The following is a 26,299-nucleotide window of genomic DNA, read 5'->3' on the forward strand; positions in this document are numbered from 1 at the left end:
CTAGATGAGCTGAAAACTAAGCTGGATCCAAAAGCTGAAAAATGTGTGTTTATTGGATATTCCCTTGAGCAAAAGGGATACAGGTGTTATAACCCTGCTACACGTGAGTTGAGGGTAAGCAGGGATGTTGTCTTTGATGAGATGAGCAGTTGGTATGCTGTTGAAAAAGAAGCTATTAGGGCTAATGTGAGTGTAAGTGTGGTTGCACAGAATGCAGGTCAGCAATCACAGTCTTTGAGTGGACCAGGAGAGTCCTCATCTAGTGCGTCTGTTGATAGACCATGGAGTGGCAGGCTGCATCATAATACCAGTCCTGCAAATGTGATTAGTACATCACGTAAAGGAAAAGAGAAAGTGGTTGAGCCCCTTGGTATGCCTGACATTTCTGCAGGGCATTCTCATGTTGATGGAGAGTCTAGTGGCTCAGATATGAGCCTTGATGAGGAGCTTGGGATCCCAGCTGAGAACACCTGGTGTAAAGAAGGCTATGGAAGCCATGAATGAAAAGCTACGAAGATCTGGGAGAGTGAAAAACCCTGTGCAGAGGTTTACCTATGATGGTTATGTGGCACATCACTATGCATATATGGCAAAGGTTGTGCAGGTTGTAGAGCCCACATGCATTGATGAGGCTGTTGGAAATGTGTGTTAGGAGAAAGCTATGGATGAAGAGATGAATGCACTATATGGAAATGAGACTTACAATTTCCTGAAGGGAAGAAAGCCATTGGATGCAAGTGGGTGTACAAAGTAAAACATAACAGTGATGGAAGCATAAACAGGTACAAGGCTAGATTGGTAGCCAAAGGATATGCGCAGACATATGGCATTGATTATGAGGAAACTTTCAGCCCAGTTGCCAAGATGGCAATAGTGAGAGTTGTGATAGCAGTGGCTGCATCAAAGCAATGGTCTTTATATCAGATGGATGTAAAGAATGCATTCTTGCATGGGGATTTGCAAGAAGAGGTGTATATGTTGCAGCCACCTGGTTATGAGGATGTGGGTCACCCGAAGCATGTTTGCAAGTTGAAGAAAGCCTTGTATGGCTTAAAACAAGCACCAAGAGCATGGTCTGATAAGATTTCTGAATATCTTGTCACTATTGGCTTTCATGAAGCCAATGTAGATTTCTCGATGTATGTGAGACATGGTGATAGAGGCGTTGTGCTTGTTGTCATCTATGTAGATGACTTGATCATTACGGGGGACCATGATGTAGAGATCTTTGATGTAAAGATCTTGCTTAGACAGAAGTTCGAGATGAAGGATCTAGGGGAGCTCAGATATTTCTTGGGCATTGAGGTGATTAGGTCACCACATGGTATTGGATTACTGCAGAGATGTTAACCTATGAGACGGACATTGAGACGTACTATGTTTTACGTCATTAATTTAAATATTCTGAGTCATGGGCCGGGCTTGTCGGCACCATATGTTAAGGATAAAGGGATTGGGTGATCGCCGATGAGAGGCGCACCTTGAATATCAGTAGGATAAGGGTTAGGATCGGCCGGCCATGTATGGGCGCTCAAGTGTGAACGGCCAAGTCACCTATAAGAGTCAAATGTAACCCTAAAATCCTCATTCTCATGTGTTGTGAATACAAGAGTGCTCTTGCCTTATCTCCTTGGTTTCCTTCTCCTGCATATGAGAGAGAGAGAGAGAGAGTGAGAGAGCGATCGAGCACTGTGTAGCGGCACGGCGGCGGCTCCTTCTTCACTGCGACGCGGGAATCCTTCAAGGCGACGGTTGAGCGGTGAGTGACACACCTTTTGCATTCTGTTTGAGCTTGCTTTCCTGGTTGTATGCTTGCAGCCATTCATGGCTCGCATACGGTGTTCGACAAATCCCCAGCTAGGACCTGTGCGACAAAAGCGTACATTTTTTGCATCGCTGCTTCTGCCGGGGAGTTGCTGCACCAAGCTCCAGCTTGCAGCTCGGGCTGCTGCGTGAAGTTTAATTTACACTGTAGGAAAGCGACTGTGTGTTTGTTGTTGAGGTGTTTCTGTGTTTTGCAATCTGTTCCTGCAATTTGTCTTCTGCATTCCTGTTTCTTTTGTCATTTTTTCGCTCCGCGTGTGGGCGTGCGTTCTGGTATCTGGTTTTCTGCGTGTGAGGGGGATTCTTGAATCCCCAGACCTGTGCTGTGTGCGAACCGCGCCGCGGCCAAGGCTGAAACCTAGAAAGAAACCCTAGAAAACTTATCTCAAAAAATAAAAAACAAAAAATAATAATTTTAAAAAATAAATAAAAAATAAAAAAATAAAAAAATAAATTTTATTTTTAAAGAAAAAACCAAACGTGTGGAGAGGAAAGATTTTTTAATTGGAGAAAAAAATTTTGAAAAGAAAAACCCCCAATTGACCCCGACCCCGGCCTCGGTCTATTGATATATATATGAGCCTCCATAGCTTTCTTTCAAGTGAGAGCTTATGGGAAGTTGTGCCCTATATGTAGCCCACTCCCCAAGGAGTAAAGTGAGCATGTGGGATAAAGCCCTCACCCTTTCCTCCACAAGCAAATAGGCTTTCGCCCCTTCTCCCATAGGGAAACGGACTGTCTTGAGGACCACGAGAGCTCCGGATAGGCAAACATGGTGCTGTAAAGCACGCTAGGACCCTTTGAACGATACGCTCATTTCGAGCTATCACACGCCCTAGTCCAAGCTCGACCATAAGTAAGGGGATCAAAAACGAGTTAAAAACAATCTAAAAACAAGTAAAAACGGGGTGCGAAATACCCAAGAAACCACTTGTGTGGACTTCAAGGGTAGTCACCAATGCCCGTAGGGTACCCACGTCATATGCATCTACGCTCTGGTCGGGTGCTAGAGCCTGAGCCAGACTACCCCATTAGCTTTGCCAGTCGCCAGTTGAACGATGCTGAGATGAACTACACCACTACGGAGCGAGAAGGGTTGGCAATGATATATGCAGTAAGGAAATTTTGTTATTACCTCCTTGCCACCAAGTTTGTTTTCTATGTGGATCATCAAGCATTGTTGTATCTGGTAAACAAACCATGCTCCACAGGAAGAATCACACGATGGCTATTGATTCTTCTTGAGTTTGATTTCACTGTTGTTGTGAGACCTGGCAAAAAACATGTTATGGCTGATCATTTATCTCGTATACCTAATGGTGAGGCTCCTACGGGGGTTAATGATGACTTACCTAACACTTCCCTGTTCATGGTGGAGACAATGCCTGAATGGAGTGAGAAGATTGTTAACTTTCTGGTTAATGGCTTTCCACCCAAGGAGCTTCGTAAAGATCTAGCTCAAAAGCTGATCAAAGAATGCGAACCCTATTGCCTAATAGCCGGGACTCTTTATAAAAGAGGAAAGGATGATGTTCTTAGGTGTTGTGCCCGAGAGGATGAGTATCTATACATTTTGCAAGAGGCACATATGGGCATAGCCGGTGGTCACTTCTCAGGAGACTTAACTGCACAAAAGATCTTACAATCAGGGTATTGGTGGCCCACTATGTTCCAAGATGCATCACTCTTTGTGAAGGGTTGCGATGAATGCCAACGATACAAGAAACCCCAACGGAAAGATCAGATGCCCCTACATCCAATCAAAGTAAACCAACCATTTGAAAAGTGGGGTTTAGACTTTGTAGGTCCAATTAGCCCAGCGGCCCGAAACACACAATCTCGCTATATTATTGTGACCACTGACTATATGACCAAATGGGCTGAAGCGAAAGCGACACGTAAGGCAAATGCGAGGACAACAGCCAAGTTCCTCTTTGAAAATCATGCTTTGGTTGTCCTTTTGAACTTGTGAGCGACAATGGGATGCATTTTATAAATGACGTGATTAAGGAGCTCACAACAAATTTCATGATATCCCATCGTAAATCTACTCCTTATTATCCGCAAGCGAATGGCCAAGCCGAGAGTACAAACAAGACATTAATCTCTGTTTTGACAAAGACAGTTGAAGCTCATTGCACGGATTGGGATCTAAAGCTTACGACAGCTTTATGGGCCTATCGTACTGCGTACAAAGTGGCTATTAATTGCACACCATTCAAAATGGTATATGGCCAAGAAGCAGTCATGCCGTGGGAATTTGTCATTCCTAGTCTTCGTGTTGCTACTCAAGAGGGTTGGGATGGTAATCCCTTAGTAGAGTGTCTATATATCCTTGAGCGGCTAAACAAAGAAAGACAATTGGCTGTATACAATGCCCTTGTGGAGAAGGATAGAAGGAAAAAATGGTTTGATCGCCACCTGAAGGACAAGGACATCAAGGTTGGGGATAAAGTCCTGATGTATGGAGTGCGTAACCAAAAGAAGAAGCTCAAATATGCTGGTAAGGGACCGTATAGAGTATGTGAAATTACCCCGCAAGGTACCATCAGAGTGGAGACTCTCGACGGAGTTGAAACCATTGGATTCCTTAATAGGAGTAAATTCAAAAGATACTATGACCCCCTGAGCCAAGAGGAGTTACATGCAATCCATCAAAAGAAGGCAGCTAAAGAACAAGATAAGCTTAAAAGAAGGCAGCTAAAGAAGGCAGTTACATGCAATCCATCAAAAGAAGGCAGCTAAAGAACAAGATGAGCTTAAAAAGATACAAGCGAGAGTCGAAGCCAAAGAACGTCAACAGCGTGCTAGGCGACAACGAGAAGCCAACTTGGGAATTACGCAAGTATTTTTCGAGGAAGTGGAGGAGGATGCACTGGAATCTGACCCGCCTCTAAGATACCCAATTGAGTTACAGAGTCCTTACGGGGAGGTGCTGTATAATGCATTATTGGATACAGGAGCTCAACACAATTTGCTATCATATGGCGTGTGGTGTCAACTTGAAAAACCACCTTTATCCAAGAGCGCTATCCAAGTTCAAGGAATCAACAAGAAAAAAACCCCTGTCTCAGGAGTTCTGCACACTCCGGTTACCTATGACAAGGGGACCATAATTCAAAGCTTTTTGGTTATGCCTGCTGGTACTGCTGGTACCATGGAAGGGACTGTAAACTTAGGGCACAAATGGATGATGGCCACCAAGTGCAATATCGATTGGGCAACCAGACGAGTCACAACGCAAGAACCAACACTAGGTCTGACCGCTCAAAATCCCGCACCTAAGTCATCCACTCAAATATTAGATAATGAAAAATCACAAAGTCCAGTGGCAAAACCATCTTTGATTGTTTGCTATCCCTCTAACGCTTCAACGCCAAGAGTGGAAACAGGCAAGGTGGTCTCTAAGGTTCCGCTTACTATGCCAAAGAGTATATACAAATGGGTCCCAAAAGCTTCGTTAACAGCTACTTCCCCTGCTCAATCTCATTCAGACAAGAAGCCTCATAGGAGGAAAGCAGCTACCCACTCGAGAAAGGGCAATGTAACATCGCGATGGATCCCTAAAAAATTATTAGTAGCCCAAGGGTACTACGAGGGGAATGACCAGATTTGGGTCCCTAAACATAAGCTGAATCCCTCTACATCACCTGTAAAACCTTGCAAACCGATTGTTGCCAACCCAATGACAATTCAAGACCGTGGTAAGGGAAAGGTAACAGAGTGCTCCGCACCACTTCTTCCAGAGTTAGTTTGGATTCCCAAACGATATCGATCATTACCACCTAGCTCAGGAAGGGGGGAGCCACATGAAGCTTCTAGCTCCTCATGCCAGGCACACACTCATATAGAAGTTTCTACATGCTCTACACCTACTCTTGCCAACACCCAACAAAAAACTGATGAGTCTACATCTCCCCTTGTAATAGTATCGTCGGAAACCATTTCCTCCATTCGTCAATGGGAGCGTACACTACCATCTCTGCAATTGGATGTGGCCACAAGGGTCATAAAAAGCTATCTGCCCACATCACAACCTATGACCCGTTGGACAAATTGGTTCCAAGAAGCTGCAACATCATTGCAGAAAATATGATTTACCCAAGGAAAGGGGGAGCATGTACTCACGCTCAACATTCTATTGCTTCCTCCCTAACCTTCTCCCCTGACCATGTAATTGCCAAATTCAAGGGGATGTATATATATAGCTTCATACATAGAAAAGAAAAGAAAAGAAAAACAAAAAATAGTAAAAAGAGCAAGACCACAAAAAGAGGAGAAATACCCGTATACAATCAGGAACTAGATTGACCTGTCATAAACCTACTGATGCTATATCTGTGTTTACAGATATGGCAAATGCAAGGGCATCACACACTTCATCCACCTTTGGTGAGAGGTATCATCTATACCTTTCTCAGATATTTCACATGTGCTATCCTGTAATTGAAACTGAATGGGATCATATAGATGTACTAGCCAGAGAGGAAAATGTTGAGGAATTAGAATGGCTAATTCGCCTATTGACCATGACTGATCCCTACTCCGTAGAGGAAATATCCCCGATAGCCCAATGCTTTCCTTTTCCACAAGATGACTATCCTCGCATGGTTACATTCTTGATGAGTTTATGCGGATGGGAAAATGAAAAAGAAATATCTGACAATGATGAATGGACGGATGAAACTCATGGCACTACTGAGATTGATTTTATTTATTTGGATGATGCGGATAGAGGCTTAGCCTTAGGGCTAGAGCCAAGACTCTACAACATCCTCTTACCATATCCTCAGTAGTAGTGTGGTGACTGGTAGGTAGGTTAGTGTTTTCAAGTTTTTTCTAGTTTGATTTCCTTAAACGAGTCTTTAATTTTTCACACTGATGTGCCTCTCGAGGTATAGTGCTTGTTAGTTGATTGTACAGGTTGAAAAGTTTGAGGTGGGTTCGCTTTCAAGTCCTGAGATAGCCGCAATGCTCATACATAAATATCTCATCAAATTGCGGGCATTTCTCTCATCGAATCAAGGAGATCTCCAAAATACAGGTGTAATTCTTCCATACCCACTCTCTTTCGTTTTTTCTGTTCAATTAATTCAATGAACTATAATGCATGACTACATGGAAATTGTCAATGTACTACTTAGTTTTTGAAGTTGCTTGACTTGCTAGTGTAAATCATTAATGAGCTTAACCTTATTGGATATATTCCTGAGAATGCATGACGTCTTTAGTTAACCTTGGAATACGATTGTCTTAGGTCTAGGGTCAAACCATCTTAATGTTTGACACCTGGCCATGTGTGTGTTGACCTCTAGGACATAGCTTTTACCCCTTTGTCGAAAGGATGCAAGACAAATTATAGTTCAGGAGCGAAGATCAAAAGAAATTATTTTTAAAAAAAAAGAGCCTACAATAAATGGCAATACAAGTCTATGATGTGCTTTAATGTTGGCCTATCGCCTTATTGATACTTGGTAGGCGAGGAGTATTCTACTCCACACCAATGCCTTGGTTGGTAGGGGGTAGCCTTGCCTAAAGTGAGCTAATAGATTCCTGGATAATGCCTTGTGTTAAACATGGTACCAGGATCGATGTTAGTTTTGCCTTAGAAAGGTCGCCATTGTGTATAAAAATTGTCACGTGCATAAAGAAATAAAGGCAAAAGGCTCCTGTAACTCTGATGTTTCTTGTGTCCCTAGGCTCGTGGTATTAACTTGTTCTTAGTGTAGACACAGTGTGGTCATCTGTTTATTTATTAAGCTTGGTTATTTTCCTTGACTTAGGCCAGTTATAAACCTTGATTAACCTTTGACACCTTGCTAACTCTTGATTTACTTTCAATAATTTTAAACTCCTGTTAATTTGCTACACTAGCTCATTCATGTGACCCTTAAACTAACTTCTCATAGGCAACATCCATTGTGGTCTAACATGCTTGAATTTATACACTTTATATCCTTTGAATTCCAGCATACTTTCACTCTACTTCCCTATTTTGCAGACGGTCCACCACAACAACCCTATCGAGCTTACCATACCATAGCTTCCGAGGACGGAATCTACATCAGAAAGGGGGGCATGTTAACCTATGATGGACATTGAGACGTACTATGTTTTACGTCATTAATTTAAATATTTTGAGTCATGGGCCGGGCTTGTCGGCACCATATAATAAGGATAAAGGGATTGGGTGATCGCCGATGAGAGACGCACCTTGAATATCAGTAGGATAAGGGTTAGGATCGGCCGGCCATGTATGGGCGCTCAAGTGTGAACGGCCAAGTTACCTATAAGAGTCAAATGTAACCCTAAAATCCTCATTCTCATGTGTTGTGAATACAAGAGTGCTCTTGCCTTATCTCCTTGGTTTCCTTCTCCTGCGTGAGAGAGAGAGAGAGAGAGTGAGAGTGAGAGAGCGATCGAGCACTGTGTAGTGGCACAGCGGCGGCGGAGAGGTGGTAGAGTGGCGAGACGGCGGCTCCTTCTTCACTGCGACGCGGGAATCCTTCAAAGCGACGGTTGAGCGGTGAGTGACACACCTTTTGCATTCTGTTTGAGCTTGCTTTCCTGGTTGTATGCTTGCAGCCATTCGTGGCTCGCATACGGTGTTCGGCAAGTCCCCAGCTAGGACCTGTGCGGCAAAAGCGCACAAGAGACAGTATGGCTTGGACATGTTGTCCAAGTATGGTATGACAGGCTGTAAGCCTATTTCCGTGCCATTAGATCAGAATGGCAAGTTGAGTGCAGATTCAAGGGAGATCTTGGAGGATCCTACTATGTATAGGCGCATAGTAGGAAGCTTGATATACATGACGATCACCAGGCCAGATTTGAGCTATGCTGTTGGGTTGGTGAGTCAGTTTATGCAGGTTCCACGGAAACCGCATTTGGATGCATTGAGATGCATACTGAGGTATGTGAGGTCTACTTTGCATTGTGGACTATTCTATGAGACTGGGACAGAGATATGTGTACATGGGTACACAGATGCTGATTGGGCTGGTAGTATCTCAGATAGGAGATCTACTAGTGGATTCATGTTTTCCTTGGGGAGTGCTACTGTGACTTGGAGCAGCAAGAAGCAGCCTACGGTTGCTCTATCCAGTACAGAGGCCGAGTACAGAGGAGCTGCTATGGCAGCATGTGAGGTAGCTTGGTTAAGAAAGCTACTTGCAGATTTGGGTCTATCAGTGGATAGACAAGTTGTCATTTTCTGTGACAACATTAGCAGTATACAGTTGGCCAGGAACCCAGTCTTTCATGCTCGCACGAAGCATATAGAGGTCCACTACCATTTCGTCAAAGAGAAGGTCTTGGCAGGAGACCTTGACCTTGTTTATGTCAGCACAGAGGATCAGGTAGCTGACATCTTCACCAAAGCATTGGGTACAGAGAAGCTCCGTAGATTCAGGGCTTTGCTTGGTGTATATGAGATGGAGTTGAGCTCGAGGGGGAGTGTTGAGATATCGAGCTCGTCTAGTGAGGCAATGGACACTGAATGATGACCCGCCTAGGAGATAGGCCCCACACTTACAACACTGGCATGGTTGGTGAGATCATAGGTGATATGCGGCCAGTGGGATGACAGGCTGTGTGACAACCATTTTAGAGACTGGCATAGTTATAGCGCTAGCTCATTTAGTTGGGTTCACACTATAGAGAACCCTTGTATGTATTTGGTTGAGTACCTTTCATATTGTGTGTACTCTTATCTTTGTATATGTTGTGTTGAGTGTTGAGTGTTGAGTGAAGAAGAAGATTTAGTTGGGTTCACACTATAGAGAACCCTTGTATATATTTGGTTGAGTACCTTTCATATTGTGTGTACTCTTATCTTTGTATATGTTGTGTTGAGTGTTGAGTGAAGAAGAAGATTTCCAACCGTCTCACCTTGTGTGTTCTCTATTAGGGTTTTGTGAGTGTGTGTGTGTGTGTGCTTGCAAGAGCTCAAGCTCTCTTCCCCCCTGCATCTTTTCAATCAATTCCTCTCAGATGAGGATTAGATAGCTTTTGTATTTATGACCTCATGTTTCTATGTATGACATCCACGAGTTGTATCCCATTTTGATTTATATATTGGACTATGTCTTTTGTGATTTTGTATTTCTATAAAGTTTTACATATTGGACTATGTATTTTGTGATTTTTAATTTCGATAAAGTTTGTACATGTAAGGTGCCGTGCTATTTTTTGCATAGGGGACCCTTTGGGCACTACATGAAAAAATAGTGAATGGCAACACACAGTCCTGCCCATGTGGCATCATCCGATGGTGATAAAAATTTGCGAGTGGCAGGATAGCAACCCTATGGACCCTCTTGAAAAGTTTCACCACCATTGGACATCTTATGATAATGATGCCCCACCCAAACCCGCTATTTTTTGCATAGGGGACCCTTTGGGCACTATGTCAAAAAATAGCGGATGGTAAGACACTGTCCCGCCCATCTGGTGTCTGATATGGTGATGAAACTTTGCGATCAAGTGGTGGGGTAGCATCCCCACAAACCCGCTCACAAAGTTTAACCACGATCAAACTCCGCATGATGATGATGTTGTACCCAAACCTGCTATTTTGCACATAAGGGACCCTTTGGGCACTATGTGGAAAATAGCGGATGGCAACACACCATCCCACCCATCTGGCATTCATTGGTGATGAAACTTTGTGAGTGGTGGGGTAGCAGCCCCATGGACCCTCTCGCAAAGTTTCACCACCATCAGACATCGTATAATAATAATGCCCCACCCAAACCTGCTATTTTTTACATAGGGGACCCTTTGGGCACTATGTCAAAAAATAGAGGATAGCAACACACCATCCGTCCATCCGACGTCCAATGGTGATGAAACTTTGTGAGTGGTGGGGTAGCATCTCCAAGGGCCCGTTCACAAAGTTTCACCGTAATCAGACACCATTTGATAATGATGCCCCGCCCAAACCCGCTATTTTTTGCATAGGGGACCCTTTGGGCACTATGTCCAAAAATAGCGGCAACACACCATCCCACCCATCCGGCATTCGATGGTGGTGAAAATTTTCAAATGGTGGGGCAGAAATTCCACAAACCTACTTGCAAAGTTTAACCATGATTGGATGCCGTATGATAATGATGTCCCACCCAAACCCGCTATTTTTCACATAGGGGACCCTTTGGGCACTATGTGAAAAATAGCGAATGGCAACACGCCCGATGGTGATGAAACTTTTTGAGTGGTTGGGTAATAGCCCTATGGACTTGCTTGAAAAGCTTCACCACCATCGAGCATGGTATGATAATGATGCCCCACCCAAACCCGCTAGTTTTTTTCATTGGGGACCCTTTGGGCACTGTGAAAAATAGCAGATGGCAACACACCATCCCGCCCATCCGGCATCCGATAATGATGAAACTTTGCAAGTGGTAGAGTAACAACCCCACAAACCTGCTCACAAAGTTTCACCATGATCAGATGCCATATGATGATGATGCCCCATCCAAACCCGCTATTTCTAACATAGGGAACTCTTTGGGTGCTATGTGAAAAATAATGGATGGTAACATACCATCCGGCCCATCCGGCATCCGATGGTGATGAAACTTTTTGAGTGGTGGGGTAGCAGTCCCATGGACCCGCTTGTAAAGTTTCACCACCATCGGACATTTTATGATAATGATGCCCCACCCAAACCAGCTATTTTTTGCATAGGGGACCCTTTGGGCACTATGGTCGAATGGGCATTGCACCAATCCACTACATGCTATGCATCTCGAAAGTTCTCACTGTCACGAGACAAAGCTGGTGAAGACTAAGGGCATGTTTGACACACGCACCCGCACCATCATGCTTCCCCTTTCCATGCCCTGTCTCGCGAAGAAGCTCCAAATCCCCTGGAAGTCTATCATACGATGCCAAGAAAATAGCCAATAAAACTGATGAGCACTCTTGAACTATGTCACACATCCATCAAACCATATCCACCGCCCTGTCCATGTGACTCCATACTCTCTCAAAAAGTCATGACGATGGAAGCAATGTTGCACAAACTCGGCACTATGAGAGCGATCATCACTAATGTAAAAGTGATACTCTCTAATGGATGACTCACTCCTCTGGGGTGCTCTCTATGCCACCTCTGTATGCCGATAACTAATATGCACTGTGATGGCCACCTAGTCAAGCACACAAGAATGGGAATTGTTATATTCATAAACAACATTAATATACAATATCTTGAAGACCTTAAATTAACAAATGAGGCAATGTCTCATGTAATACCTGCTCAAAAAAGTAGTACTCTGCCTGGATCTCCTGTTGTGGAGCAAATGTGTAATTCTCTGAGAAGTCAACCACATAGAAAACTACACCAATAGGAAACTGTTGTAGGCTGGCATGAAACTGACGATCCTACCACTTGGCACCGTGAGCATGATGTATATAGGCATAGACGGAATCTATAAATGTGCTCTGATGAACTTACCACACATGCTGAATGGTGCTCCAGTAGCTGTAATCTCCTAGATTGCCCATGTGTGACATCCTCATACTGGCTCCATGTCACTACCTCAATTGAGGAATCCTCCTTGCACAAGTGAAGCATGGCCAAGATGCCACACAAGGTACAAGTCCCCATGACACAATCCATACAATGGTAGACGGCGTCCTCTACTCACGGGCATAATAGCGAGTGAACAAAGTCCCTCGGGCTGTAAGGCACCACCCCCCAATGGCCACACAAGCCACGAAAGACATCATACAAAAGCTAAAATCCAACGTGGTACCTACAAAGACATGTGTCACGCTACCTTGAGTAGCGCACAAACCAAGGCTTGTAAGCCTCAAAGGAATGCTTGCTGATGGTGATCTCAGGGTGTGCAGACCTGAACTCAAAGTACAACTTTGTCTGTGTCATCTCAAGAAAGCAAGCCCCATGCTCTATGTACTCCCCACGATGAACCCTATGTCACAATGCCTTCTTGTACTCTGGTGATGCATGACAATGCTCCTTCCAAAATCTCTCTATCATCGCCGTCATATCTAAGGGTCCAATAAACGACTGCATGTAGGTGCACGGCCACTACTAGCCCATAGAGCACCCTCAATCCCACTGTCCAAGCTTTGTCTCCTCGCAAACCTTGCATGAAGCGCTCGACGAACGAATGTGAAGTATGCGAGAAGTGACATGATGCGTACTTGGCAAGACACTGCTGGAAACAAGCACTGTAAGGGCACGTCTTGCAGCCAATCCATCTGGATGCATATTATGCTTCACTGTGTTGTAGGACTGCCTCATGCTCCATAGCACACCAACATTGGCCATTCTCAAATGTGGGCCACAAATCGCAGAAGCAGTGGTACATTGTGCCATGTGCGAGTGCCCTAGCAGCGCATCTAGCACACTAGACTATGATACCACATCGAGGTCAACAAAGTATTTGTTGAAGATAGCATTGGCACGGTTTTGTGTACCATACTTGGAAAGGGATTTCCCATGAGAAGATGCCTCATGAGCAACACCAGAGGGTGGAGTGGCAAGCACATGGTCGACAGTGTCAACGGCATCATCGAAGTGAGGAGTGCCGGAAGCAGCAGGAACGACATGTGCACCACATCGAGGAGAGACATCAAGGTCATGGGCTGCACTAGATGGAGGAGTGCCGAGCTCATAGGTGTCACCCAAGAGAGGTGAGGCAAACTCGTGGGCTGCATCCGAGGTTGGTAGAGGAGTGGCAAACTCATGGGAGGCGCCCAACAAAGGAGTGGCAAGCTCGGATGGTGCACCCAAAGATGGAGAGGCACCCAATGGAGGAGTGGCTAGCTCATGGTGGACAACACCCAAGTGAGGAGTGGCTAGCTCATTGTGGACAACACCCAAGTGAGAAGTGCCGAACTCAGAGAGCCACCGAAGATAGATGTGTCCACCTCATGGGCAGCGCCTGAGGGTGGAGTGAAAACCGCATGGGAAAGGTGTAAGGGAGGAGTGGCAAAGGGCTCAAAATAGGGTGGGGAAAGAATTGTGGGAGAATGAAGAGGAGAAGGAGGTGGAGTGGGGTCATGGGGAATAGATGGAGAAGGGGTGGGGGGAGTAGATGATGCCTCACCAATACCGAGTTTGGGTGGGGCGTCATTACCATACGGCATCCGATGGTAGTGAAACTTTGTAAAATGGGTCCATGGAGCCTCTACCCCATTGCTTGAAAAGTTTCACCACTATCGGATGTCGTATGGGCGGGACAGTGTGTTGCCATCCGCTATTTTTTGCATATTGTCCAAGGGGTCCCCAATGCAAAAAATAGCGGGTTTGGGTTGGGCATCATTATCATATGGCATCTGATGGTGGTGAAAATTTGCGAGCATGTCCATTCATCTCCTACCCCACTAGTTGCAAAGTTTCACCACACCATCGAACGGTGTATGGGCAGGACGGTGTGTTGCCATCTGCTATTTTTCACACAATTCTCAAGGAGTCCCCAATGCAAAAAAATAGCGGGTTTGGGTGGGGCATCATATCATGTGGCGTCAGATAGTGGTGGTGAAACTTTGTGAGCAGGTCCATGGGACTACTAGCCCACAACTCACAAAGTTTCACTGCATCAGACGCCAGAGGGGCGGGGCAATGTGTTACCACCTGCTATTTTTTGCAAAGTGTCCAAGGGGTCCCCTATGCAAAAAATAGCGGGTTTGGGTGAGGCATCATTATCATACGGCATCGAATGGTGGTGAAACTTTGCAAGCGGGTCCATGGGGATCCTACACTACAACTCGCAAAGTTTCACCATTGGGATGCTGGATATGTGGGACAGTGTGCTGCCACCCGCTATTTTCTCCATAGTGCTCCCAGGAGTCCCCTATGAAAAAAATAGCGGGTTTGGGTAGGGCATCGTGCTCGTACGGTTTTCTACGTGGCTAATACTTTGCAAGTAGGTCCATGGGGATACTATCCCTCCACTCGCAAAGTTTCACCTTCATCGAACACCGAATGGGCATGACAGTCTCTTGCCACTTACTATTTTTTGCATAATGCCCAAGGGGTCCCCTATGCAAAAATAGCTAGTTTGGGCGGGGCATCACACTTGTATGGTGTCCGATGAGGGTGAAACTTTGTCAGTGTGTCCATGTAGCTGCTACCCCTCCACTTGCAAAGTTTCACCACTTGCAAACTTTGTCAGTGTGTCCATGTAGCTACTACCCCTCCACTTGCAAACTTTGTCAGTGTGTCCATGTAGCTGCTACCCCTCCACTTGCAAAGTTTCACCACCATAGGATTCCGGATGGGTGGGATGGTGTGTTGCCATCCGCTATTTTGTTGCATAGTGTCCAAGGCCTCCCTTATGCAAAAAATAGCAGGTTTGGATGGGGCAACATTATCATATGGCATCTGATGGTGGTGGTGAAACTTTGCGAGATGTTCCATGGGGCTCCTATCCATCCACTTGCAAAGTTTCACCGTCATCGAACGTCAGATGAACGGGATGGTGTGTAGCCACCCACTATTTTTTGCATAGTGCCCAAGGAGTCCCCTGTGCAAAAAAATAGCAAGCTTGGGTGGGGCATCATTATCATACAATGTCCAATGGTTATTAAACTTTTCAAGAAGGTCCATTGGGCTCCTACCCCACCACTCATTCGCAAAGTTTCACCACCATTGGAAGCCGGATGGTGTGTAGCCACCCACTATTTTTTGCATAGTGCCCAAGGGGTCCCCTATGCAAAAAAATAGCAAGTTTGGGTTGGCAATCATTATCATATGGTGTCCGATGGTGGTGAAACTTTGTGAGCGGGTGAATGGGGCTCCTACCCCACCACTCAAAAGGTTTAACCACCATCGGTGGATGGGTGGGACGGTGTATTGCCACATGCTATTTTTTGCATAGTGCCCAAAGCGTCCCCCCGATGCAAAAAATAATGGAGTTGTGTGGAGCATCATCATGATACATCATCCGATATATGGGTGAAACTTTGCAAGTGGGAACATGGGGCTATCACAAAGTTTCACCAAAATTGGGATGGGTCGGATTGTGTTGCCACCCGCTTTTTTTTGCATAGTGCCCAAGGGGCCCTCTATGCGAAAAAAAGAAGGTTTGGGTGGGGCATCATCCTCGTATGGCATCCGATGCGGGTAAAAATTTGTGAGTGGTCCATGGGCCTGCTACCCCCCCTCCACTTGCAAAGTTTCACCACCATCAAGACATTGAATAAATGGACAGTGTGCTGCCACCCGCTATTTTCTCCATAGTGCCCAAGGGGTCCCCTATGCAAAAAATAACAAGTTTGGGTGGGACATTACACTCGTACGGCATCCAATATGGGTGATACTTTGTGAGTGGGTCCATGGGGCTGCTACCCCCCTCCTCTCACAAAGTTTCACCACCATGGGGATGCTGGATAGGTGGGACAGTGTACCCGCTATTTTCTCCATAGTGCCCAAGGAGTGTGGGTTCGGGTGAGGCATCATGATCGTATGGTGTTCGACATGGGTGATACTTTGCGGTCCATGGGGTGGTACCCTCCACTCGTGGAGTTTCACAACCATCAGATGCTGAATGGACATGACGGTCTCTTGCCACCTACTATTTTTGCATAGTGACCAAGAGGTCCCCTATGCAAACAACAGCACGTTTGGGTGGGGCATCACACTCGTATGGTGTCTGATGAGGGTGAAACTTTGGGAGTGGGTCCATGCAACTGCTACCCCTTGACTTGCAAAGTTTCACCACCATTGGGGGACGGTGTGTTGCCACTTGCCATTTTTGCATAGTGCCCAAGGGGTCCCCTATGCAAAAAATAACGGGTTTGGGTGGGGCATCATTATCGTATGGCAGCCGATCGGATGTCGAATGGGCGGCAGGTGAAACTTCACAAGTGGGTCCATGGGGTTGCTATCTCTCCACTCGCAGAGTTTCACCACCATCGGATGTCGAATGGGCGGACGGTGTGTTGCCACCCGCTATTTTTTGCATAGGAGACCAAGGGGTCCCCTATGCAAGAAATAGCGGGTTTGGTTGGGACATCATGCTTTTACGGTGTCCAATGTGGGTGATACTTTGCAAGAGTAGATCCAAAAGCTTAAATGGACATGGGGCTGCTATCCCTCCACTCGCAGAGTTTCACCACCATCGGATGCTGAATGGACAGGATGGTCTCTTGCCACCTCCTATTTTTGCATAGTGTCCAAGGGGAGTCCCCTATGCAAACAATAGCACGTTTGGGTGGGGCATCACACTGGTACGGTGTCCGATGAGGGTGAAACTTTGGGAGTGGGTCCATGTAACTGCTACCCCTCCACTTGCAAAGTTTCACCACCATTGGACGCAGGATGGGTTGGACGTTGTATTGCCACTTACAATTTTTGCATAGTGTCCAAGGGGTCCCCTATGTAAAAAATAACGGGTTTGGGTGGGGCATCATTATCGTATGGCAGTCGATGCGGGTGAAACTTCACAAGTGGGTCCATGGGGCTGCTATCCCTCCACTCGCAGAGTTTCACCACCATTGGATTTCGGATGGGCGGACGGTGTGTTGCCACCGAAATCCTTAAGTTTGCTTCAATACTCCCTTACTAGGAGTTTCACCACCATTGGATTTCGGATGGGCGGACGGTGTGTTGCCACCGAAATCCTTAAGTTTGCTTCAATACTCCCTTACTAGGTTTTCTTAAGTTGGCATCGTTAGCAAGTTAACAACTACGGATGGTTATTGTAGCAACCTTAAGGCTTTTTATGGCCTCAACAAATTCCACATAAGATGCAACTATTTGGTACCTAGACACTGGTGCTACTCATAATATGACAGGCACGCGGTCTTAGCTCCATAACTACAAACCTTTAAATAATCATATGGAGGTTTGCCTTGGTGATGATGGAATCTACACGGCCCAAGGTTTAGGCAATGTGTATCTCAAATTTCCCACTCGTGATGTGACCAAGATCAAGAATGTTTATTGCATTCCTAGACTCGCTAAGAACTTGCTACTCTCAGTGAGTGTAACGTCACCCAAAATGGGTCCTCCATAGAATTCCATCACCAATACTACATAATTAAAGTTGCAATTGGTGGACATTCTCCCATTCACGTTATGTGTCCTCAACAAGGGATATTGTATCCTCTTGGAGTAAGTGTAGTACTCTTGGAGAAGGGCACAATGTCCTCTATTAGGCATGGTGGTAGACAATGTCCTAGAGCAGCTCAGAGCTGTCATGAGAGCAGATGGGAGACTGATAACAGCCAACGTCTGCCAAAACCAAGATCTGTTCAGGGGAGGTGGAGGAGGGACTTTTGATGTCGTCGTCTCTACGACGTATAAAACGTTTCCCGCTTTGAGTAGCGTCCGTGGGCAAAGTTTGTGGAGTTGCATTCCTCGCTATCAAACTTCGGGTTGAAATTTGCCTTGTTTTCTGTTCGAATATCTCGACCAAGATAAAATCCTTTATTAATATTAAAAAAATTTCCTGTTTCAATATAAATCCTTTAATATTGAAAATTTGAGATATTGAATCCTTTAATATTAAAAATTTTCCCTATTTCAATATCTTGCCCGAGATAAAATCTTTTAATATAAAATTTTTTTCCTATTTCAATATCTCGCCCAAGATAAAATCCTTTAATATTAATAATTTTCCCTATTTCAATATCTCTCTTGAGATAAAATCCTTTAATATTAATAATTTACTTGAGATAAAATCATTAATATAAGTATATCAACCGAGATAAACTCATTAATATAAGTATCATGCTCGAGATATATTGATTTAATTTCATCCTCAGTTCTTGCCAAGATATATTAATTCAATTTCATTTTTGATATCTCGCCCGAGATATCATAATTCAATTTAACGCTTATATTTTCCATATCTCACCCGAGATATGTTAAATAAATTTTCGTATCTTGCCCAAGATATGTTAAATTAATTTTTGTATCTCGCTTGAGAAACATTTAATCAATTTTCAAACCTCACCGAGATATAAATATACATATTGAGTTGGCATAGCACTATGACTGGGTAATCTAGTCAGCATCTCAACATATCTCGAGTAAGATAGGTGGAGTTGCTGACTAGCTTGCCTGGTCATGATGCCATGTAACTTACCTGAGTTATTACGTGGCTAATTTCACGAACCTACATGGCCTACACATATCTCGACTGAGATATCTGACCGTAATAGTGTGTGATTGGTCATTTTTAACTTTCTCGAGATACACCGAACATGGATTCGGGAGGCTAAAAAAATGTCCCACTTATTGTCAAACTGCCATGAAGTAGCCATCTTATCATGCTACTACCCTTATGAGGTCAGTCTCTCTCTCTCTCTCTCTCTCTCTCTCTCTCTCTCTCTCTCTCTCTCTCTCTCTCTCTCTCTCTCTCTCAACGTTAAGTATTTCGAACTAAGCAAGAAAATTTAATAATGCCACAATAAAGGAAAGAAAGTCAAAAGCAAAACATTTTCTTATCCTAAAAACAAAGAAGAACTCACCATGTCCCTATAGCCATCTCAAAATTTTAAACCACTCCTGCAGGCAATATGATGGGGCACTCCATACTTCTGGATCTACATGGTAGCTTTATCTCAATGTCAACCATTTATTCCAAACAATGTAAGTATATTTATATATATCAATTCAATATTACTGGCAATGGAAACGCCAGTGTGGGAGATAAATTACAGGAATTTTGCCATCCAACTCCTATTTATCTTCATGTCTTTGCATCACAAAAATAAAAATTTCAATCTAAAAGAAACATCAACCAACTTGAAAGTATGCACAATTATTGAAAGACAACATAGATTTCACATGCCACAACTTTGCGAACATTTTCCTTCCAAATGTTTGCTTGATTGATACAACAATAGCTACGAATGTAGTCTCTAGCATTTGTAGGATACCTTATGGACATACATTACATTTACATTCTTCTAGATGCCATTTGCAGTAGCTCTTTATAGACAACATTAGCTATGTAGACTTCATTTGTACCTTCATTGCTACTTTCATGGTCCACGATATCTTTTACACACACTATCACTGCATCTGATGATTTAACACGTGACATATCAACATACAACTGTCCATGCATGAATACTTGTGTGACCAAATAAAGTCCCAACACACTCAATGTTTGACCTTGGGACTTATTTATTGGCATACCAAAAGCTAGCCTTGCAGGAAATTATCTCCTTCTCATATAAAAAGGCAACTGAAGCATTGATGGAATGAATGTTATCCTCGAAATGAAGACCTTATCTCTAATATTTATACCTGTAATAATTTCTACTTCTATTACCTTTGAGTGAAATTGCTTATATATCAGTCTTAAAAGATCCCTGTCCCCACCGCGCAATGAGTTTAGGGGTGCTAGTAGCGGAAGGAGCACTTCTTGCACGGGGTAGGGTCTCTCACTCGCGGCCTCGCCCACGGATATCCGAACAAGAGACTAATCCATCGGTTCTTCCAAAACTGAACCCGGAAAAACTTCCCTCGCCCGGAAAGCATGGGCGATTCCTTGAGGATAATTTTTCTCTAAGGTAGTCAAAAGCCTTAACTAACTGAACTGATCTGACCAAACCCATAAGTCCCATAGTCAGATCAAGGAAAAGATTGCACTTGAATCATAGAGACCAATGCTTTTTTCCTCATTGAGAGACACAGCCGTTGATTCTTTTCCATAGAATAATTTTTGTCCAGGATTTACTTCATCTATCGTACCATAACAAAATTGAGTCTCAATTTAGGGATCCATCAGGCCAGCCTAACCCCATCCAGTCCCATGGGTTAGCCAACCGCCCCACCACTGTAGCGATGGGATCCAATTAGAAATTTGGTTAGGTTTTGTCCCAAGTACCAAGGAGGAAAAGAGTTCTTAGGCCCCCTAGCCGGATTATTCATGCAAACTTAAAACTAGTCACACCACTTACACACCCAATATAAAATTACCTTTTTCACAAATTCATCTATCTTTAAAATAATCATTTAATGAAATCATAGTGTCACTGATCATAATCCTCAAAATCTTCGATTAAATCCTTATTTTCAAACATTCCTTCATCGGTGTACCTATGGCATCATTGGCAACCAGAACGCTCACCACCTGTCCACTCAGGGGCTTTTTCGATGGTTCCTAGCTCATAGTCCTCGACAATATATTCACATATCAAAATGGAATCTCCATTGAAGATCAACCAACAGATCCATATAAAAGAACCATGGACTCATCCGTTGAGGACCAACAAGGTCAATCAACTAGATCCATGCCCGAATTCAAAAAACAACTTACTCCTTGTTCCAATATCTTCCACGACATACGTGTGGGTATCTTCGATGACCCAGAGCCCGAGCACTGTATGGTGAGCACCCTCTAGGATCCTTTGCAGGTCACCTAGCACTTCACTCATAGGCCGCTTCCTTGTTCCCTCATCCACCGTACCGGAAGCTCACCATTTTAATCGAACCGAGGCTGGTCAAGACATCGGCCAACCTTGCTACGCGAGACGTCCTCCATCGACTCTCTGTCAGCTTTGCAACTTTATCAGATTAGGTCTCCATGACCTCATTCACAAGACGGTCAAAATGCTTCCCCAACATTCTTGACATAAAACAGTTATTTAAAAAACAAGTCATAAATACAGTTTCTATAGCAAACTCTCGTCTTTCCACATTGTTCCACATCAATCCTCATTTATTTCATCTGTATTCCCGTTCTCATCACATCATAATCATTCACATCACATATCACTTCTATCATCATTCACATCATATCAATTCATGTCCATCACATTCATTTACATCACATCCATTTACACCCATCACATCACATTCATTCATATCCATCACATTCGTTCATTCATACGCACCACATACATTCTCATAATCATCCCATCACATACATTCTATCCACATTATATCACATCACTTTTATCCACATCATATCTCATTCTCATACATATCCATCCAATCGTTCACCTGTAGTACGACTACCCACATCTATTCATACATTCATATCTATCTTTTCACATCCACATACATTCATGTCACATCACATCTCTTTTCATCACATCACATTCTTTCGCATATACATCCACATCACATTCTTTCACATACATTCACATCCATTCTTTCACATACATCCACTCACATCCCATATCATTCATTTACATCCTGATTCACATGACATCACGTCTCATCTATTCATTCACATTTATCTGATTCACATCACATCTATTCACCTCACATCTCTTCACCTCTATTCACATCACATCCATCCATCCATTCATTCACATCTATTCACATCACATCCATCCATTCACATCTATTCACATCACATCCATCCATCCATTCATTCACATCTATTTCATAGAATTTAAACATAGAATTTAAGAGAATTCTAATTTTGATATAAAGATACTTTACGCATCTATTTATGCCTAAAAATCAACTTCAGTGGAAATAACACTTTTATAAAAATCCTTTTATGCATCTATTTATGCATAAATTCAAATTTAAGGAAAATGCATAAACCACAACACTTTTATAATAAAAATAGATGAATCCATGCAAATAGTCACCTTGAACACTCCTACATACATTGTACAATTGCTTTTACGGGAGAACGAGACCATAGAGGAGCTAGAACTTCCAACATATCTTACTAAAAAGATCCCTAGGATTCTGGTTGGATTGAAAATTTCAAATAAAATCACCATAGCTCAAGCACAGCTTTATCCAACACGAGAACACAATCTCATGACCCTCGAGCTATGGGATTTGTTAGGTCAACCAACACTCATGGTACATCCTAAAAGAATTCCCTTTACACAAGACTTGAACATGCCATGTTTGGGGTACTTTGAACATACAATATAGAAAATTTGATCTTGGGGCATAAACGGACTATTACTGTGCCCAAGCACCACTGTGCTTTGCTAGCAATAGTCGTCATGATGCTCAACCATAGAAAGTTGACAATACCATACAACAAGGAAGAGGATCCAACTTTAATGGATTTCTATGATGCTGAACGCAAAAAGTTACAAGCCTCTTCCACCACAAAAGCCCCTCTACACACAATGACCTACCATCTGCATGGGGTCAACAACCGACTCCGTTAGGGCATCTACTCCTTCAACCCCATCCTCACTTATGAAGTTCGATGCCAAAACCTTGCAATCAATAGCTATTATTGAAGAAGTTTCCACAACTCAACCATTTATCTCTAACAAGGAACTCAAAGGAAAAGCCCCAGAGCCTATGCATCTTCATCTACAAACCTCACCAAAGGAGTCAAACACATGCTCGAAGGCCTCATCATCGATAGCCATGCCCAAAGAGACTCTAGCCTCATCATCATCAAAAATGCCCATGAGTCTCAAACCTGTAGCCTCTGTGCCAACCAAAGTCAAGGAGGGCCCCAAAACTTCCACATCACCCAAAAGAAAACTCCACCAAAACAACCACAGTCAAGGTATCTTAAAAGTATCAACATGTGGGTGGAGAAGTAGCTACTTGTAGCTCAAGGCTACTATGAAGGTGGCAATCAAATTTGGGTGCCTCAACAGTCAAAACCTCTTTCTCAAACGAGGCCCTTAAAGGCCATGGAAAAAGAAAAATACTCCACAACACCATCCACAAAAACCTATGCAAGTTTCTCAAAGAACTCCACCAAGTCAACAAGTGTAGGTACCAAAAACATTACTGCAAGCACAAGTGTACTACCAAGAAATACCAAAGCTTGGATCCCCAAGTACATCACAAATTCCCCTAAGCTTACACAAAGAAGGAAGCCTCGGCACCAAGCACATCAACCTCCACCCCCAGTTTATAATGTTCATCAAAGATGGGTGCCTGTGCATGTGCTTCAACAACAAGGATACTCTGATGGTAATCCCATCATATGGTTGCCAAAATCAAACAATATGAAGAAAGCCTCACCACCGACTTCAACCCCAATAGCTTCACCTAAAGTTAGACAAGAATGGAGGCCCAAGCAACAACAAGAAAATCACTCAACCACTCTCGTGCATTCAGCACCTACATAAGAGCTTGTGTGTTCAGGCAAACAACCACCAGTCCTACTACTACCTTGACAACAGCTTCACCTAAAGTTAGACAAGAATGGAGGCCCAAACAACAACATGAAAATCACTCAACCACTCTCATGCATTCAGCACCTACATAAGAGCTTGTGTGTTCAGGCAAACAACCACCAGTCCTACTACTACCTTGACAACAGCTTCACCTAAAGTTAGACAAGAATGGAGGCCCAAACAACAACATGAAAATCACTCAACCACTCTCATGCATTCAGCACCTACATAAGAGCTTGTGTGTTCAGGCAAACAACCACCAGTCCTACTACTGCCTTGACAACATTTGAGCAAGAATCAATCCCACATCTACAATGGAGACTTATGAGCACATCAAGGACGAAATAATAAAGCTCTTGTCACCCCTTTGGATGTGAAAAATAAGTGCACAAGAACTTGTTGCTCACACGTCACCCCATAAAATCAATCAAAATCAAAAACCATCAAGGTCAAAACTTGCAACTTCATGGGGTCAAAACCTGCAATTTCATGGAATTCCATCTCACGGAATTATATTTCACGGAATTACACTTCACAAAATTTCATCTCACGGAATTATATCCATCTCACAAAATTACCATTTCACAGCTTGCACTTTTTCAGAGGCTTAACTTTCATGGGTTTAGGCCATTTCACGAAATATCCCTTCACAGCCAAAAAAACATGCAATCTCACGGGATTAGGGGATTGATTATAGGGGAAGAAACTGGACATCTTGAGGGGCTAGGGAGGAATCTTACAACTACAATGGTTGGGCGGTTGGCTAACCCATGGGATTGGATGGGGTTAGGCTGGACTGATGGATCCCTGAAATGAGACTCAATTCAGTTATGTTGTTACAATAGATAAAGTAAATCCCAGATAGTCTTTGTTCTATGGAAAAGAATCAACGGATGTGCCTCTTGATGAGGAAAAAAGTGTTGGTCTCTATGATCCAAGTGCAAGTCTTTTCCTTGATCTGACCATGGGACTTATGGGTTTGGTCGGATCAGTTTGGTTAGTTAAGGCTCTTGACTACGTTGTTAGAATAAAAATATCCTGAAGGAATCGCCTATGTCTGCTGGGCGAGGAAAGTTTTTTTCGGTTCGGTTTTGGAAGAACTGAGGGATTAGTCTCTTGTCCGGATATCCATGGGCGAGGCCCTGAGTGAGAGATTCTGCCCTACGCAAGAAGCTACTTCCGTTGCTAGCACCCTGGAATTCATTATGCGGAGGGGGCAGGGATATTTCACTACGGATTGATATTGCATCATCCTCCCCCTTATTTGTTGTATCTACTACCCTTAATTTTGTATCTTTCTCTCAGTTTGTATCTTCTACACATATATATTATGAGTTGGCTTTTCATTTTTGCCCATATATTTTATATCTTATGTTAATGGTTTGGGGGTGAAATTTTGCAAGTGGGTAGGATGTCATGCCCGTATGGCATCCGATGAGGGTGAGACTTTGTGAGTGGGTAGATGGGGCTGCTACCCCTCCACTCGCAAAGTTTCACCACCATCAGACACTGGATGGGGGGGGACGGTGTGTTGGTCACCCGATTGTTTTTGCATAGTGTCCAAGGGGTTCCCTATGTAAAAAATAGTGGGTTTGGCTGGGACATCACCATTCGTGTGGCATCTGATGTGGGTGAAACTTTGCAAGTGAGTCCATGGGCCTGCTACCCCTCCACTCGCAAAGTTTCACAACCATCAAACGTCGAATGGGCGGGACGGTGTGTTGGCACCTGCTATTTTTTACATAGTGCCCAAGGGGTCCCCTATTTGAAAAATAGCAGGTTTCGGCGAAACTTTGCAAGTGGTTCCATGAGTCTAATCCCCTCCACTCACAAAGTTCACCACCATCAGTGCCGGATGGGTGGGATGTTGTGTTGCCACCCGCTATTTTTTTGCATAGTGGCCGGGGGTCCCCCTATGCAAAAAATAATAGGTTTTGGTGGGACATCACACTCGTATGGCATCCGATGTATGTAAAAATTTGTGAGTGGGTCCATGGGGTCACTACCCCTCCTATCACAAAGTTTCACAACTATGAGACGCCATATGGGCGGGATGGTGTGTTTTTGCATAGTGGCCAAGGAGTCCCCTATGCAAAAAATAATAGGTTTTGGTGGGACATCCTACTTGTGTGGCATCTGATGCAGGTGAAACTTTGCAAGTGGGTCATGGGGGTACTACCCCTCCACTCATAAAGGTTCATAACCATTGAATGGGCGGGACGGTGTGTTAGCACCCACTATTTTTTGCATAGTGCCCAAGGGGTCCCCTATTCGAAAAATAGCAGGTTTGGGGGTAAAACTTTCCAAGTGGGTCCATGGGGCTGCTACCCCTCCACTCATAAAATTTCACTATTGTCGGACGCCGAATGGGCAGGACAATGTGTTGGCACACGCTAGTTCTTGCATAGTGCCCAAG

General features: G+C 43.9%; 1 pseudogene; it reads right to left on the reverse strand.

Moving 5' to 3' along the window:
- Positions 1–11,756: 11,756 nt before the first annotated feature.
- Positions 11,757–12,439, reverse strand: LOC147613080 (uncharacterized; annotated as a pseudogene).
- Between the last annotated feature and the right edge of the window lie 13,860 nt (positions 12,440–26,299).

The sequence above is a fragment of the Cibotium barometz genome, chromosome 44, assembly GCF_041138505.1.
Source record: "Cibotium barometz isolate CiBa-2024 chromosome 44, ASM4113850v1, whole genome shotgun sequence".
NCBI lineage: Eukaryota > Viridiplantae > Streptophyta > Polypodiopsida > Cyatheales > Cibotiaceae > Cibotium > Cibotium barometz.